The 15326-nt window shown below is 45.1% G+C and overlaps 1 long non-coding RNA gene and 1 other non-coding gene across 2 annotated transcripts in view; one reads left to right on the plus strand and one right to left on the minus strand.

The window, feature by feature from the left end:
* The window catches only part of LOC138988235 (uncharacterized), a 60600-nt gene extending 47501 nt beyond the window's left edge, over positions 1-13099 (minus strand). The window contains exons 1-2 of the long non-coding RNA XR_011464531.1: positions 12784-13099; positions 6500-6580 (exon numbers count right to left, since the gene is read on the minus strand). This is a non-coding gene — a long non-coding RNA (uncharacterized lncRNA). The remainder of the gene's footprint in view (positions 1-6499; positions 6581-12783) is intronic.
* LOC138988329 (small nucleolar RNA SNORA70) lies at positions 6760-6894 on the plus strand. Its single transcript, XR_011464633.1, has one exon. It is a non-coding gene; the product is annotated as a small nucleolar RNA SNORA70 (small nucleolar RNA).
* Positions 13100-15326: the final 2227 nt, after the last annotated feature.

Consider the following 15326-nt stretch of genomic DNA (forward strand, 5'->3'; position numbering starts at 1 on the left):
TTTTCCACTTAATCTGTGATTTGCATATTCATAGTTCTTAGCACACAGAAGGCAGTAACTCATTGACTGGATGATTGATCTGTCTTTTTCTCTTAAGAAAACTCCTTGTAAGTTCTTTTAGTTACGTTCTTTTATTTATTCTCTTATTGGCAGTTGATTTTTGTCCTTTCAGATTGTGGCGTTTACCTAATAAGAAGTAATTTAACTGTTTTTAAATAGGCTATTTGGCTATTTTAAAGACAAGAAAGTACTATATCTAGAAGAGCAGAGAGAAATGGGGATAAGAGACTGAGTCCTGTGTGGACCCAGCCCAGCTGTGTGGTCTCTGCCCTCCTGTCACTGGGCCAGGAGTTGGAAGTTCACTTTCTTGCAAATGGGGAAGCTTACATATCCTTGGCAGCAGGAATCCTGGCCACCAATCCCAGCCAGCATCCTGCCCTCAGTTTACTCCTGTTTTCAGTTCAGAGTTTCACTTATCTGTCTAAAAAGCAAACATATTAAACCCTGATGACTCAGGGCCCATTAGCTGTCTCACTTAATGGAGCAAGTGGCAGCTCCTCATTACTCTAGATTGACCCTAAGCAGATCTAGAACCTTGTATTAAACCTCCACCACTTCTCTAAGCTTACCGAGTGTGCCCAGTGAAATATCAGGATTCAATTAAATTCAACACATAATTATTGTGTATCAACAATATTCCAGACACTCTATTAGGTATAAATTAAGTAAGTAATAATTCCATTTGCTTTTATTATGGGCCACTGTCTGTACTAAATCTTTTATCTATATTATCTCAACTAATTGTTAGGATGTTTCTACTGTGACTTCTTATGTTCAGTTTGCCATTGAGGAAGCTGAGGCAGGGGGATTAAGAGACATTTTCAAGGTCACATAGCTATTAAAGGGTAGGCTTTCTGCTCAGCTGTGTCTGACTCTAAACTCATGCTCTTTCTTACCTCTTTTCTCATGCTCTCTCCTCTCCTCAGACTGTCTAGTAGACAGGTTGAAGGATCTGAAATTTGAACTCAGACTCCTAAGAATTGAATTTATATCCAAGCAACTCCCTGTGACCCCTGACCCAGGAAGTGGTCAAAAGTCCAATGATTCAGTCTCCTCTGGCTCAGCTTTTCTAACTGATAATACCAACACTTACCTTCACTAATGTTTGACAAAGTGCTTCTGAAAGATATTAGATTCCTATCAAGGGACTTCCATTGACCCTAACAATCAAGACTCCATTTGTATGGAGGCACCCATGGTGGGGGTTGAGGGTTGGGGGAATGACCTAGCAGTTCCTTCTCTGTGGCCTCACTTCACCTGGGCCCAGCCCCTCAATTCAACTGAGGTAAGATTGTTGTTGCTTAGTCACTAAGTCGTGTCTGACTTCTTGAGATTCCACGGACTATAGCCTTCCAGGCTCCTCTGTCCATGAGATTTCCCAGGCAAAAACACTGGATGGGTTGCCATTTCCTTCTCTAGGGGAGCCTCCCCAAGCAGGGATCAAACCCATCTCTCCTGCATAGTCAGGTGGATTCTTTACCGCTGAGCCACCAGGGAAGCCCCGAGGTAAGATTTCAGTTCAGTTCAGTTGCTCAGTCATGTCCGACTCTGCAATCCCATGGACTGCAGCACATCAGCCCTCCCTGTCCATCACCAATTCCCGGAGTTTACTCAAACTCATGTCCATTGAGTTGGTGATACCATCCAACTATCTCATCCTCTGCCGTCCCCTTCTCCTCCCACCTTCAATCTTTCCCAGCATCAGGGTCTTTTCAATGAGTCAGTTCTTCGCATCAGGTGGCCAAGTATTGGAGTTTCAGCTTCAACATCAGTCTTTCCAATGAATATTCAAGACTGATTTTGTTTAGGATGGACTGGTTGGATCTCCTTGTTGTCCAAGAGACTCTCAAGAGTCTTCTCCAACACCACAGTTCAAAAGCATCAATTTTTCCATGCTCAGCTTTCTTTATGGTCCAACTCTCACATCCATACATAACTACTAGAAAAACCATAGCCTTTCTAGACTGACATTTGTCTGCAAAGTAATGTCTCTGCTTTTTAATATACTGTCTAGGTTGGTCATAACTTTTCTTCCAAGGAGCAAGCGTCTTTTAAGTTTCTAAAAGAGATTCACTACAGAACAACAGTGGGAGAGCGATCAAAGATAAGAAAGGAAAACACAAAGGCAGAGAGATGGGTGAGTTCACAGAGCATGGGTTCCTTGTGCCAGTGAAGCCCAAAGTAGTCGTGTCCTTTCAAGCACAGATTCTGGTTGTTTCTCACCAGCCCATCAGGACCAGGGCTGGGCTATGCTCTCAGCCACAGCCATCTGAATTTAGCATCCATGCTATATAAGGTCTGGGACCCAGACTCAAGGTCAAGTTCTCAGACTGTTCACAGAGCCACCTTCTCTGGCTTGGCTGCAGGTGTCAAAACTGAAGCAGTTGAGGATAGAAGTTGGGAAGCAGCACATTTATCCAACATAGGATTGTCCCAATAAGTGTTTTGAGGAAATGTGTTGACATAATCATTCTTTATTTGTTTTTATTGGGACATAATTACTCTACAAAGATTTGTTAGTTTCTGCTATACAACAATGTGAATCATCCACGTGTACACATATATCCCCTCCCTCTTGGACCTCCCTCTCACCCACCCCCCATCCCACCGCTCTAGGTCATTACAGAGCACTGAGCTGAGCTCCCTGTGCTATGCAGTCATTTCCCACTAGCTATCTGTTTCACACATGGTAGCATGTATATGTCGATCCCAATCTCCCAATTCATCCCACTCTCTCCTTCCCCCTTGGGTCCACATGTCCATTCTCTGCATCTGGGTCTCTATTCCTGCCCTGCAAATTGGTTCATCTGCACCATTTTCCTAGATTCCACAAGTATGAGTTTATATGTTCTCCTCTTTCTGACTTAACTTCCCTCTGCATAACAGACTCTAAGTTCATCCACCTCACTAGAACAGACTCAAGTCCATTCTTTTTCACGGCTGAATAATACTCCATTGTATTTTTGTACCACATCTTCTTTATCCATACATCTGCCAATGGACATCTAGGATGCTTCCATGTCCTGGTTATTGTAAACAGTGCTGCAATGAACATTGGGGTACATGTGTCTTTTTGTATTATGGTTTTCTCAGAATATATGCCAAAACTATTCTTAAGTCAACGATAAAAAGATATTACAGAAGTAAAAGTAAGACCGGTGGCAAAGGGAGTCAAAGGCCGGTGCCCCCTTTATTTGTCCCTCCCATCCCCCACCCACACTGCAAACTCAGGCTCACTCCTCCTCACTCGAAGCCTCAGGCATCTAGAGCTCTGAGCCCTACCAGACTTAACTTCTGTGGGCTCTGTCTGCCCAACCCCTGAGGGAGAAAGGCACTTTTCCATCTAACCTCTGATTGTCCTGAGTGGCCTGGGAAATCACCTCTTTCACTCCCCTCCATGTAGGTCTGACCCCAGCTCCTCCCCTACCCCAACTTTGCTCCTGAAACTTTTTTGCTCTGTCTTGTTTGCATGCCTAAAACCACGGGTCTGCTAAAGCTAGTTCTTCCTGGGAAAGTTCTGATGCTCCATCTGTTCTAAGTGAACATCCATTTCTAACCCAGCTAAGACGTGTGTGGGCTTCAAGAACATCAGTGGGGATGTAACATGGACAGAGAAGCCAAGAAGACCAGCTAGAGTGTACCCCAATACTTCATGAGGGATAAAGGAGGAGGCAGAAGCAGCCCCAGGCCAGGGGCCATGGAGTATGATGGCAGTGCCATAAAGGATGAGTCCACCTTGGCCACTCGACCTCACAGAACCAAATGAAAGCTGACATCATTCACACAGCACACCTAGAACAGTGCTTGTCACATCAGAAGTCTGTGATAAACGTGAGCTATCATTTTCATTGCTTTCCGGGTAGCTCAGCTGGTAAAGAATCACCTGCAATGCAGGAGACCCAGGTTCAATCCCTGGGTGAGGAAGATCCCCTGGAGAAGGAAATGGCAATACACTCTAGTATTCTTGCCTGGAGAATCCCATGGATAGAGGAGCCTGGTGGGCTACAGTCCATGGGGTCTCCAAGAGTCAGACACAACTTAACAGCTAAATCACATTATTTTCATTAGTTATCTATGATGAATTTGCCTTTCAGGCGAAATAAATGCTCTCTATTATTGGCATTCATTATTCAGTCAGTGAAACACGTCTTCATTTCCAGAAGAAGTACAAAGTAATTTGCTGTAAAGTTTCTCTTCCACTTACTGCATTGACTTAATATCATTTCTACCACAGACCCTAAGATTAATTCATATGCCACGACAAATTAGAGACACCATTTACTATATTGGAGCAAAATTTGTAAAACCAAATTTGTTATCGGTGAGAACAGGATGGCGATTTTGAGAGTAACTTTCCACATTCCTAGCTTTAAAATTTACCTGATTCCATGTATGCTGCTGCTGCTAAGTCGCTTCAGTCGTGTCCGACTCTGTGTGACCCCATAGACGGCAGCCCACCAGGCTCCACTGTCCCTGGGATTCTCTAGGCAAGAACACAGGAGTGGATTGCCATTGCTTTCTCCGGATTCCATGTATATGCATTAATATCTGATATTTGTTTTTCCATTTCTGACTTACTTCTCTCTGTATTACAAACTCTAAGTCTATCCACTTCTCTACAAATGATCCAATTTCATTTCTTTTTATGGTTGAGCAATATTCCATTCTATATGTGCACTACATCTTGGGAAGCTGCTGTATAACACAAGCAACTCAGCTCGGTGCTCTGTGATGACCTAGAGGGGTGGGATGGGGTCAGGGAGTTGGAGGGAGGTCCAAGAGGGAGGGGCTATATGTATACTTATTCAGTTCAGTTCAGTTCAGTCCCTCAGTCGTGTCTAACTCTTTGCGACCCCATGGAGTGCCACATGCCAGGCCTCCCTGTCCATCACCAACTCCCAGAGTTTACCCAAACTCATGTCCATTGAATTGGTGATGCCATCCAACCATCTCATCCTCTGTCGTCCCCTTCTCCTCCTGACTTCAATCTTTCCCAGGATCAGGATCTTTTCCAATGAGTCAGTTCTTCGCATCAGGTGGCCAAAGTATTTGAGTTTCAGCTTCAACATCAGTCCTTCCAATGAATATTCAGGACTGATCTCCTTTAGGATGGACTGGCTTGATCTCCTTGTAGTCCAAGGGACTCTCAAGAGTCTTCTCCAACACCACAGTTCAAAAGCATCAATTCTTCAGTGCTCAGCTTTCTTTATGGTCCAACTCTCACATCCATACATGACTACTGGAAAAGCCATAGCTTTGACTACATAGACCTTAGTCTGCAAAGTAATGTCTCTGCTTTTTAATATGCTGTCTAGGTTGGTCATAGCTTTTCTTCTTAGAAGCAAGCGCCTTTTAATTTCATGGCCACAGTCACGATCTGCAGTGATTTTGGAGCCCCCCCAAAAAAAGTCTGTCACTGTTTCCATTATTTCCCCATCTATTTGCCATCAAGTGATGGGAATGGATGCTATGATCTTAATTTTTTGAACGTTGAGTTTTAAGCCAGCTTTTTCACTCTTCTCTTTCACTTTTGTCAAGAGACTCTTCACTTCCTCTTCAATTTCTTCTGTAAGGGTGGTGTCATCTGCATATCTGAGGTTATTGATGTATCTCTATAGCTGATTCACTTTGCTATACAGCAGAAACTAACACAACATTGTAAAGCAATTATACTCCAATAAACTTTTTTTAATCAAATAGAAAAAGATATTTACTCAGATCCATATCTCTAGTCACCTCTGGCCAACTATTCCACTCTCGTCATTGTGATAACATGTTATAACCACTATACCACACTCCGTGATGTTCCTCTCTATTTTCCTGAGTTCCTGTGATACCCTCAGGCGGGTGACAGAATTAGCTACATTTGCTACACAGGTGAAAGGGGGCACATTGCCACTGCCATGTAATGCCTGACTTCCAACAGCATTTCATCATTAAGAAAACTAAAAACGGTGGACTTGCCCCCAGAAAGGAGGAAGGGATTCTCTTCTGCACATCTGCCTCCTCTCAGCTCTCAGGTCTGCTTTAGTCAATATTTACCTGTCAGCCCAAAACCTGTTGATGTGGATCTCAGAGGAATTGAGTCAATCTGTTTTTCACCTACCTTGTTGGACCCTTTGTTAGCGATAGCTTTTGTGAGCTGAATGTTTTGAAGTGACAGACACAGTAGAAACTCTTTATGCCACAGACAAAGGGACTGAATTCACACTTCACTCAGGAGCTTAAAAATTGTGATCCATGGGACCCACATCACTTGTAGTTGCTCCTGATACCAGAAACAGGAGACCTACAGGGTACTGAACCCATAAAATCAATAGCTGTTATGAGAAGAGCCTTCTGTGCTTGACAACAAATTGTACTTAAACACATTTAGGCAACCATAAATACTATGTAACCAAACAATGTTATTGATTTGGCTTGTGGGATTTATACCCACCTCTTCCTCCTCTTCGTCTTCTTCTTTTAGAGATGCCACTGCAGCTGGGCTTCCCAGGTGGCACAGTGTTAAAGAATCCACCTGTCAACGCAGGAGACGCAAGAGACATGGGTCAGGAAGATGCCCAGGGGGAGGAAATGGCTACCCACTCCAGTATTCTTGCCTGGAGAATCCCATGGACAGAGGAGTCTGGTGGGCTACTGTCCATGGGATCACAAAGAGTCAGACATGCCTGAGCAACTACGCATGCACGCACACCATTGCAGCCAGTTAGGCCGACTGTGCTCTTTTCCCCGTGGGGGCCCAGTGTGCAGTGGCTGCAAACAGCAGCCTCCTCGGTAGTGTATGCAGCCTGTTGCCTGTACAGGTTGCCCTAAGGGACCTGGGATACAGCTCTTTCCAGTGGACTTTCATGACTGGCATGCTGTCCCCAGTCTAGGCTCCAGACAGGTATGCGTGGTGCCTCTGGAAAGCCCTGGGGCACACTGGCCAGGGTCCACATTGGCCAAGTCATAATGTCCATCCCCACTGAGATGCAGAACAAGGAGCCTGTGACTGAGACTCTCCTTGGGGCCAAGTTCAAGTTCCCTGGCCACCACATATTGGATCTACATCTCCAAGAAGCGGGCATTTACTAAGTTTAGTGCAGATGAACTTGAAAACGTGAGAGAAAAGCGGCACATTCAGGATGGCTGGGGGCCACATGTTATATACACAACCCTAATGGCGGCCCTCTGGACAAAAGGCAGGCCCTGCACTCTTGAGAGTCTTGGAGCTGTCCCCTCCTTACTCATGCCCACCAATAAATCCTACTTTCTTATAAAATATATATATATTGAGATGCCACACTATAGTACATTCCGTTGTTGTTGTTCAGTCAATAAGTCATGTCTGACTTTTTGCAAACCCATGGACTGAAGTATGCCAGGCTTCCCTGTCCTTCACTATCTCCCAGGGTTTGCTTAAACTCATGTCCATTGAATCAGTGATGCCATGCAGCCATCTCATCCTCTGTCATCCCCTTCTCCTCCTGCCCTCAACCTTTCCCAGCATCAGTCTTTTCCAATGAGTCGGCTCTTTGCATCAGCTGGCCAAAGTATTGGAGTTCCAGCTACTTTCCCTAGTAGTACTTTGTATACTTTAGGCATACATATGACAATTTTTCAAATGTATATGATGACTTCAGTTGTCCTGAGGCTTTATCTTTATTTGGCCCCTCTTCCTTGGAGGATGATTTGTTTTTCCAACTGTGGCAAATAGATGGGAAACAATGGAAACAGTGACAGACTTTATTTTTTTGGCTCCAAAATCACTGCAGATGGTGACTGAAGACATGAAGTTAAAAGATGCTCGCTCCTTGGAAGAAAAGCTATGACCAACCTAGACAGCATATTAAAAAGCAGAGACATTACTTTGTCAACAAAGGTCCATCTGGTCAAAGCTATGGTTTTTCCAGAAGTCACGTATGGATGTGAGAGTTGGACTACAAAGCTGAGCACCGAAGAACTGATACTTTTGAACTGTGGTGTTAGAGAAGACTTGAGAGTCCGTTGGACTGCACAGAGATCAAACCAGTCAATCCTAAAGGAAATCAGACCTTAATATTCATGGGAAGGACTGATGCTGAAGCTGAAACTCCAATACTTTGGCCACCTGATGGGAAGAACTGACTCATCTGTAAAGATCCTGATCCTGGGAAAGATTGAAGGCAGGAACAGAAGAGAATGACAGAGGATGAGATGGTTGGATGGCATCACCGACTCGATGGACAAGAGTTTGAGTAAACTCCGGAGGTTGGTGATGGACAGGGAGGCCTGGCATGCTGCAGTCCATGGCGTTGCAAAGAGTCAGACAGGACTGAGTGCCTGAATGAACTGAACTGAACTGAGTTGTTTTCCACCCACTTGTCCTTGCCTCTCACTACACTCTTATAGGAGCTATTTGGGAACAGAATAAACCAAAACTCACAGTCTTTCTAGAACCTTCCCCCTCAATGTTCTGGAGGGTCTCAAAGGGGAGTCCTTCCCACTAGTGAATAAAAGTTGTATGCATGCAGAACAGATTTCCTATAAGACCTTAGCAGGAATATTCAGTGAAATTAATATGGTGAGATACAATGGCTCTAGTGGTAAGGAAGCCACCTGTCAATGCTCACTGGCTTTGCATTGCGGATCGAATCACAGTGGATTTGACTCCTGTGTCAGGAAGATCTCCCAGAGAGGAGCATGGAAACCCACTCCAGTATCCTTGCCTGGAGAATCCCATGGACAGAGGAGCCTAGCGGATTACAGTCCATAGGGTCGCAAAGAGTCAGACACTTGTGAAGCGACTTAATAGGCACACATGCACATAATCATGTAATGTGCATGATTATGCACATTAATCATGTACTGTAATCAACAATACATATGTAAGAAACAAAATCAACACAGACTGTTTAGGAGTAAGAGACTCTTAATTCTATCAGTGGTAGCAATCCTCACTGATTGTAAAAATGGTCTGCTTTAAAAACAAAAGCTAACAGACTGCGTATTACACCTTCATCATTCTGAGATAATCACTACTGAAATGTCACAGTGAGATCCTCTAATTGTTTTTTTCCTGGTGCATTTTAACTGATTATTTTGTAAGAATTCAAGTTATTACAGAACTTCAGAAATACATAGCATTTGCTCAAAGTAAGACCCACCTTCTTTCAGTCCAAGACGAGAAACCCACCAATCTAGAAAAAAGGAAACCCTGCAAGTTCTAAAGTCATAGCCAGTTAAGCCATCGGTCAGCACATATATATTAAGTGCCCGCTGGGCACCAGATGCTCTCCCTTCAAAGCATACTCAACACAGAGAGAAATAAGAGATGCAGTGTTAGTATAGTAACCTTCACTGAACTGCATTACCAACAGAACATTTCATTTCTCACTTTAGAGTTGCTTCACTGCGTTTAGCTTTTCTTCAAAAAACAATGATGGCTACTTTTCAAAATGAAACCGCACTACCAATTAAGTATTACTGTTGGGTTTTAGTTTTGCCCAGGACAAAAGGATAGTATGCCCCAAAGGTAAATCCAACTCCCCATTTCTAATAAATAACTGAAATAATTTTAAATGACATTTTTCTTGCTTACTCCTCAATCAGAGTTTCTGGGAGAGAACAGCCAGGACCAAGTCTCTTCTTGTATACTCTATCATCTTACCTCCAAAGGAAGAAGAGACAGGATAAAGGAAATGAGAATGAGACAAGTGAGACAGCCAACGGGCTCTTGTTAGAAATAGTTATGGAAATGATGAATTTAGCATGAAAAAACTATTGAACACTAGATCAGAGGTCTATTACCTTTTCGAACACCAGGAACCAGATCATGGAAGACAGTATTTCCACAGAGTGGGATGGATGGCTCCACAGGGTGGATGGTTTCTGGATAATTCTTACGAGGGGCATGCACCCTAGATCCTTTGGATGCCCATTTCACAGTAGGGTTCGGGCTTCTACGAGAATCTAATGCTGCTGCTGATCTGACAGGAGGCAGAGCTCAGGCGGTAATGTGAGTGATGCAGAGTGGCTGTAAATACAGCGGAAGCTTCACTGGCTCACTGCCTGCCGCCCAGTTCCTAACAGGTCACGGATCCCTGTTCTAGATGACACTTGCCACTTGTCTTTGAAAAGTCCTCCTCCAGGGGCCTGGCTGATGGAGGCAAGAAAGCCTGAAGCACAGGCTGGCCTCCACCTTTTCTGGAACCAATTCGGAACACTCACCCAGCCACGCTTTGTGAAGTCAGCCCCAAGCTGCCTTCCCCCACTTTCTGCTCCCAGGAATAAAGTCACAGAGAGATGCACTGAAGATGCTATGTGGCCACCCCTCTGGCTGGCCCCCTCTGGAAGGGACAGGATCATAGCTGTAACAGAAGTTCCAGGACCACCTGTGTTGTATTATGGTACCACATCCGTAATGTCCTACCGGTTCTGCTGAATCGAAGAAGCAACTGAAAGATAAACATGAACTAAACTGTCAGTGTTGCTCAAAGCTTCTCCTTTTTCCCTGGTGCAGATTATTCTCCTTTTGGGGAAAGAACAGTTGTCCCCCCAAATCATGCCCTCAGTAAAATTCTGGAAAGTTCTCTGGAGGAACATGGGGCAGAGTTAGTCACCCCTGAAGCCTGCTCTATGGCAACAGTAGATTCTATCGTACACTCGGTTGGCCATGATGGGCGTGAGTTGGGGGATGGGGGAAGCTGTTTCCACTTTGGTTGTTGAGTAGATTAAGCCTGGAAGAATGTGATGCAAGCTGGGAGCCCCCTGCCCTCTTCAAAGGCCAGATTTCATGCCATTTCTGCGGTGTAAAGACATTTGGCAAGGCTTAGGCTGGAACAAGTGCTTCTGAATCCCCGTGCGCTGGCTACAGGTGTTCCAGCCGGAGCAGCCTTCCGGAGCTGTGGAAGCTGGTGGGCCCAATCCCAAGAAGGCAGCATCTAAAAATCACATGACTTTGCTTTTGGTCTGGCGGGAACACCCATCACTGGGCTGCAGGTCCAGCATGTAAAGCCCCTTAGTTGAGCTTTATAAGCGAAATATGTTGGTCACACAGTTGTAACTTGGTTTGTTTATATGGGGCCAGATCCCTCATCTCTGGATGAAGTAAGCACTCTCTCCTAGAGCTTCAGAGAATAAGTATCGGGGATTTGAGGGTTAACCTCTGCGAGCAGGAGTGTTTGGTTCCTTACAGAATGTTGCCATGGGACTTTGGAAATCTTTCATTTCCACATTTGGGGAATGGTGTTCGCTTAACCTTCAGTACAGGCAGGACGAGCTCTGAGCCGCCCTGGTTCCTGTAGGAGCTCATTGAGCCACAAAGAGGGTAAATCGTGGACCTGGGGTGGAAGGGGCAGGGTAGAGCCAGGGAGAAAGCACTGTGGCTGCTGGAACCCCTGCCACTCCCTGAATATCTCTGACGCCAGCACTCCAGTACTCTTGCCTGGAAAATCCCATGGACGGAGGAGCCTGGTGGGCTGCAGTCCATGGGGTCACAAAGAGTCGGACACGACTGAGCGACTTCACTTTCACTTTTCACTTTCATGCATTGGATAAGGAAATGGCAACCCACTCCAGCGTTCTTGCCTGGAGAATCCCAGGGACGGGGGAGCCGGTGGAGTGCCGTCTATGGGGTTGCACAGAACTGGACACGACTGAAGTGACTTAGCAGCAGCAACAGTGGCATGGATTTACCAGTTAGGGTCAGGGTATCCTCATAGACATCTGTGTGGCTTTTAATTCACAATTATGAGAGGGTTAAGCTGTAACTATGGTAACAACGCTATGAATAACACAGACCCAAACATAACCCTAAGTAACAGTTGCTTTCATAGTTCTCCCACAGCCCTGCGCTTTTTTCCTGTTATGCAGAATTTAAGACTCCTCCGTGGATTGTAGCTGTTGCATGTGTACTAACACCCATTCTTTGCTGAAAGCCCCTTGGGGACAGAAATCATATTTCAATCATTTTTGCAGCAAATATGGGACGAAGGATATAGCCTTTGATATCAAATCGGCTTGTGTTTCAAGCTTGGTGGCCCTTGTATGATTTGATTAACTTCTCCAAGCCTCAGTTTACTTATGTGTAAAATGGGAATAACACCCTCATCATCAAATTATTGGTTTTGGTTATTGGTTTAGCATCTCCCAGTGCTAAACCGCACCCCAGCGGTCCACTACAGTGTTTTCAGGCAAGTGATAGACACTTGAAATATCCGAACTGCATTTCTTAAAAGAAGCAGCTAATATTTTCCAAAAAAAGAAGGATAGATAGGCTCTGTTTAACAATTCTACATATGAAGGGGTGAAAGAGAGAACTCAGAAACCCAGTGAATTCCTGAAGCCATAGAACACATTGGCAGCAGGTCTCGGGTTAAAATCAAGACTCTTGAACCTTAGTAAGCTCTTCATGGTCATCTAAAGTGTTCCCTGAATGTACGATTTCAAAGTAAGCAATTATTTACTTCCTCCTGGTTCATCCGGAGACAGAAGAGAGCAAACAGAGGGCAGAGCTTCTGGAAATCTTATCAGAGCTCGGGCAATTCCCGAACACGCCACACACCAGCATCAGGGACTCAAAGGCATTAGGAGAAAACAGAGACAAGTTCTACAGTGCCTGGAAGGTCCAGACTCACTTAAAGTAATTCTATCCCAAAGCAGTCTCCCTCTTTGTGGGCTTCCCAGGTGGCGCAGTGGTGTGGAAAAAACAAAAAAACAACTCACCTTCCAAAAAACAACAACAACAACAACAAAACTCACCTTCCAAAGCAGGAGACGCAGGAGACCCAGGTTTGATCCCTGGGTTGGGAAGATTCCCTGGATAAGGAATGGCAACCCACTCCAGTATTCTTGTCTGGAGAAATCCGTGGACAGAGAAGCCTGGTGGGCTATACAGTTCATGGGGTTGCAAAGAGTCAGACACGTCGGAGCGACTGAGCACGTCCCAAAACACTGGAAAAGAGGAAATGCCTTGGTCACTGGTCCCTGGTGTTGGTGAGCACGTGGGGGGTGTGCAGACGTTTTCCATGCCTGCTCCCGTCAGTGGACCTTTCCCCCGCCTCTGGCATCATGGAAAAGGAACTGTCCATACCGCCTGCCGGAAGACCCGCCTCTGACCGAAATGTTTCCAAGGAGCCGGAAGTGCTGCGGAGAGAGGGAATTGAGTGAGAGGCAAACTACATTTGTAATTAATTGGAAGGAGCTATCTGAGGCAGGCTCCCCTGCGGGACTCCTGAGTGACGGGCTGATGGGAAGCTGCCCCTGTGGGCATCTCGAGATATTCCGAATATCTTTCGGAAACAAAGTAGGAACCCAAGGTGATGACGGAGATCAGGTCTCCACTCCCGGAAGGTATTGCCCTCCATGTGTCACAACATAACACAACAACCAGGAAGCAGGTAGCAGCACTGCCACGCTATCCACCCACCTCACCTATGACTCTGAACTTTCCAAAGTACTCTTCAGAGACGTTTTGGAAATCCCATCTAAAAATACTCCTCACGTCTCATCAATGACAGCTGACACAGAAATGGCCTCGTTCTCTAAGTGCTCTTTCTTCTGCATTTACTAAAACTCAAGAAAGCCTTCTAAGTGTTTTCTGAGAGATACATTTGTAAATAGGGCTGGTCCCTCTCAGGCTGAAGCATCTATGATTCCATTGTTCTTAAGATTGTAAACTGAAGCAAGGCAAAGCTAAGACTTACAGGGAGGAGGATTTGTAGACTGGGATGGGGCCAAGGACCTGCCAGGCTGGAGCCCAGCTTCCTTCCCAGAGAAAGCGGCAGCCTCCCCCTGCTGGCTGCTGGGAGGGCAGAATGTTTCCCAGAAAATCCAGAGCAAGGGCTTCCCCCTTGGCTCAGTAGTAAAGAATCCATCTGCCAACCAGGAGACTTGAGATAAATCCCTGGGTCGGGAAGATCCCCTGGAGGAGGAAATGACAACCTGCTCCAGTATTCTTGCCTGGAAAATTCCAAGGACGTAGGAGCCTGGGGTCCATGGAGTCACAAAGAGTTGGACACAACGCAGTCGCTAAATAGCAGCAGTATAATTATAAAACAGCACAGCAGTTACACATTAGTGTGAATTAATGTAAACAGGGCACTTTTTTTTTTTCTGTTTTGGAGATGAAAAAGACAAGAAGCTCTTGTAAGAAAGAAGGCAAAAAATAGAGAAAATAATAATTGTGTTCTATAAATGTCATTATGGCTACAGATAAGGAAAGTGAAGCTAACACATTCATGAGAGTTGGACCATAAAGAAGGCTGAGTGCTGAAGAGTTGGTGCTTTCAAACTGTGGTGTTGGAGAAGACTCTTGAGAGTCCCTTGGACAGCAAGGACATCAAACCAGTCCATCCTAAAGGAAATAATCCTGAATATTCATTGGAAGGACTGATGCTGAAGCTGAAGCTCCAATACTTGGGCCACGTGATGCAAACAACTGACTCATTGGAAAAGACCCTGATGCTGGGAAAGATTGAGGGCAGGAGGAGAAGGGGACGACAGAGGATGAGAGGGTTGGATGGCATCACTGAATCTATGGACTGAGTTTGAGCAAACTGCGGGAGTTGGTGAAGGACGGGAAGCCTGGTGTGCGGCAGTCCGTGGGGTTGCAGAGTTGGACACGACTGAGCAACTGAACAACAACAACACAGAACTAATCAAACTACAGTTACAAAATAGTGTATGCCATTTTCCTGCAAAAAGGAAGACAGAAATGTCAAAGGTTAGTTCTGCCAGCTTCACAATTTTCCTCCTGGCAAAGCTTAACCGTGTGTTGCTTGCCCTCAGAGCATCTTTCCACTTCGCCCACAAGGTGGCAGCATTTCTCCAGCGATACAGTCGTCGGCAATGAACGCTGAAGGAATTGGCAGATCTAACTAGAAGTAGAAATCAGGGGATAACTAATATGAAATATATAAAAACAAAAAAAGCTCCAAATTTGTGATTGTGCGCTATTGAAATAAAGGCTTTCAAACCGTAGATTCAAATGTAATAGCTTCCAGCCTTTCTGCAGCTTAGAAAATTTTAATTCATAGCCGACTTTTTTAGCATTGCCTTCTTCCACCACTTGATGGGGATAAAGACCCCTTCAACATCTAATTCTCATTTTCTTCTTTGATAGTTGGTAATTCTGCACACTACTAGGTATAAAATAGATAAAAAAGACCTACTATATAGCACAAGGAACTATATTCATTTTGGGGGCCATGCCATGTGGCATGTGGTATCTTAGTTCCCTGATCAGGGATGGAATCTGGTCCCTGCGTTGGGAGCTCAGAGTCTTAACCACTAGACCGCCAGGG

This window comes from Bos mutus, chromosome 6 (genome assembly GCF_027580195.1).
Source record: "Bos mutus isolate GX-2022 chromosome 6, NWIPB_WYAK_1.1, whole genome shotgun sequence".
In the NCBI taxonomy this organism is placed as follows: domain Eukaryota; kingdom Metazoa; phylum Chordata; class Mammalia; order Artiodactyla; family Bovidae; genus Bos; species Bos mutus.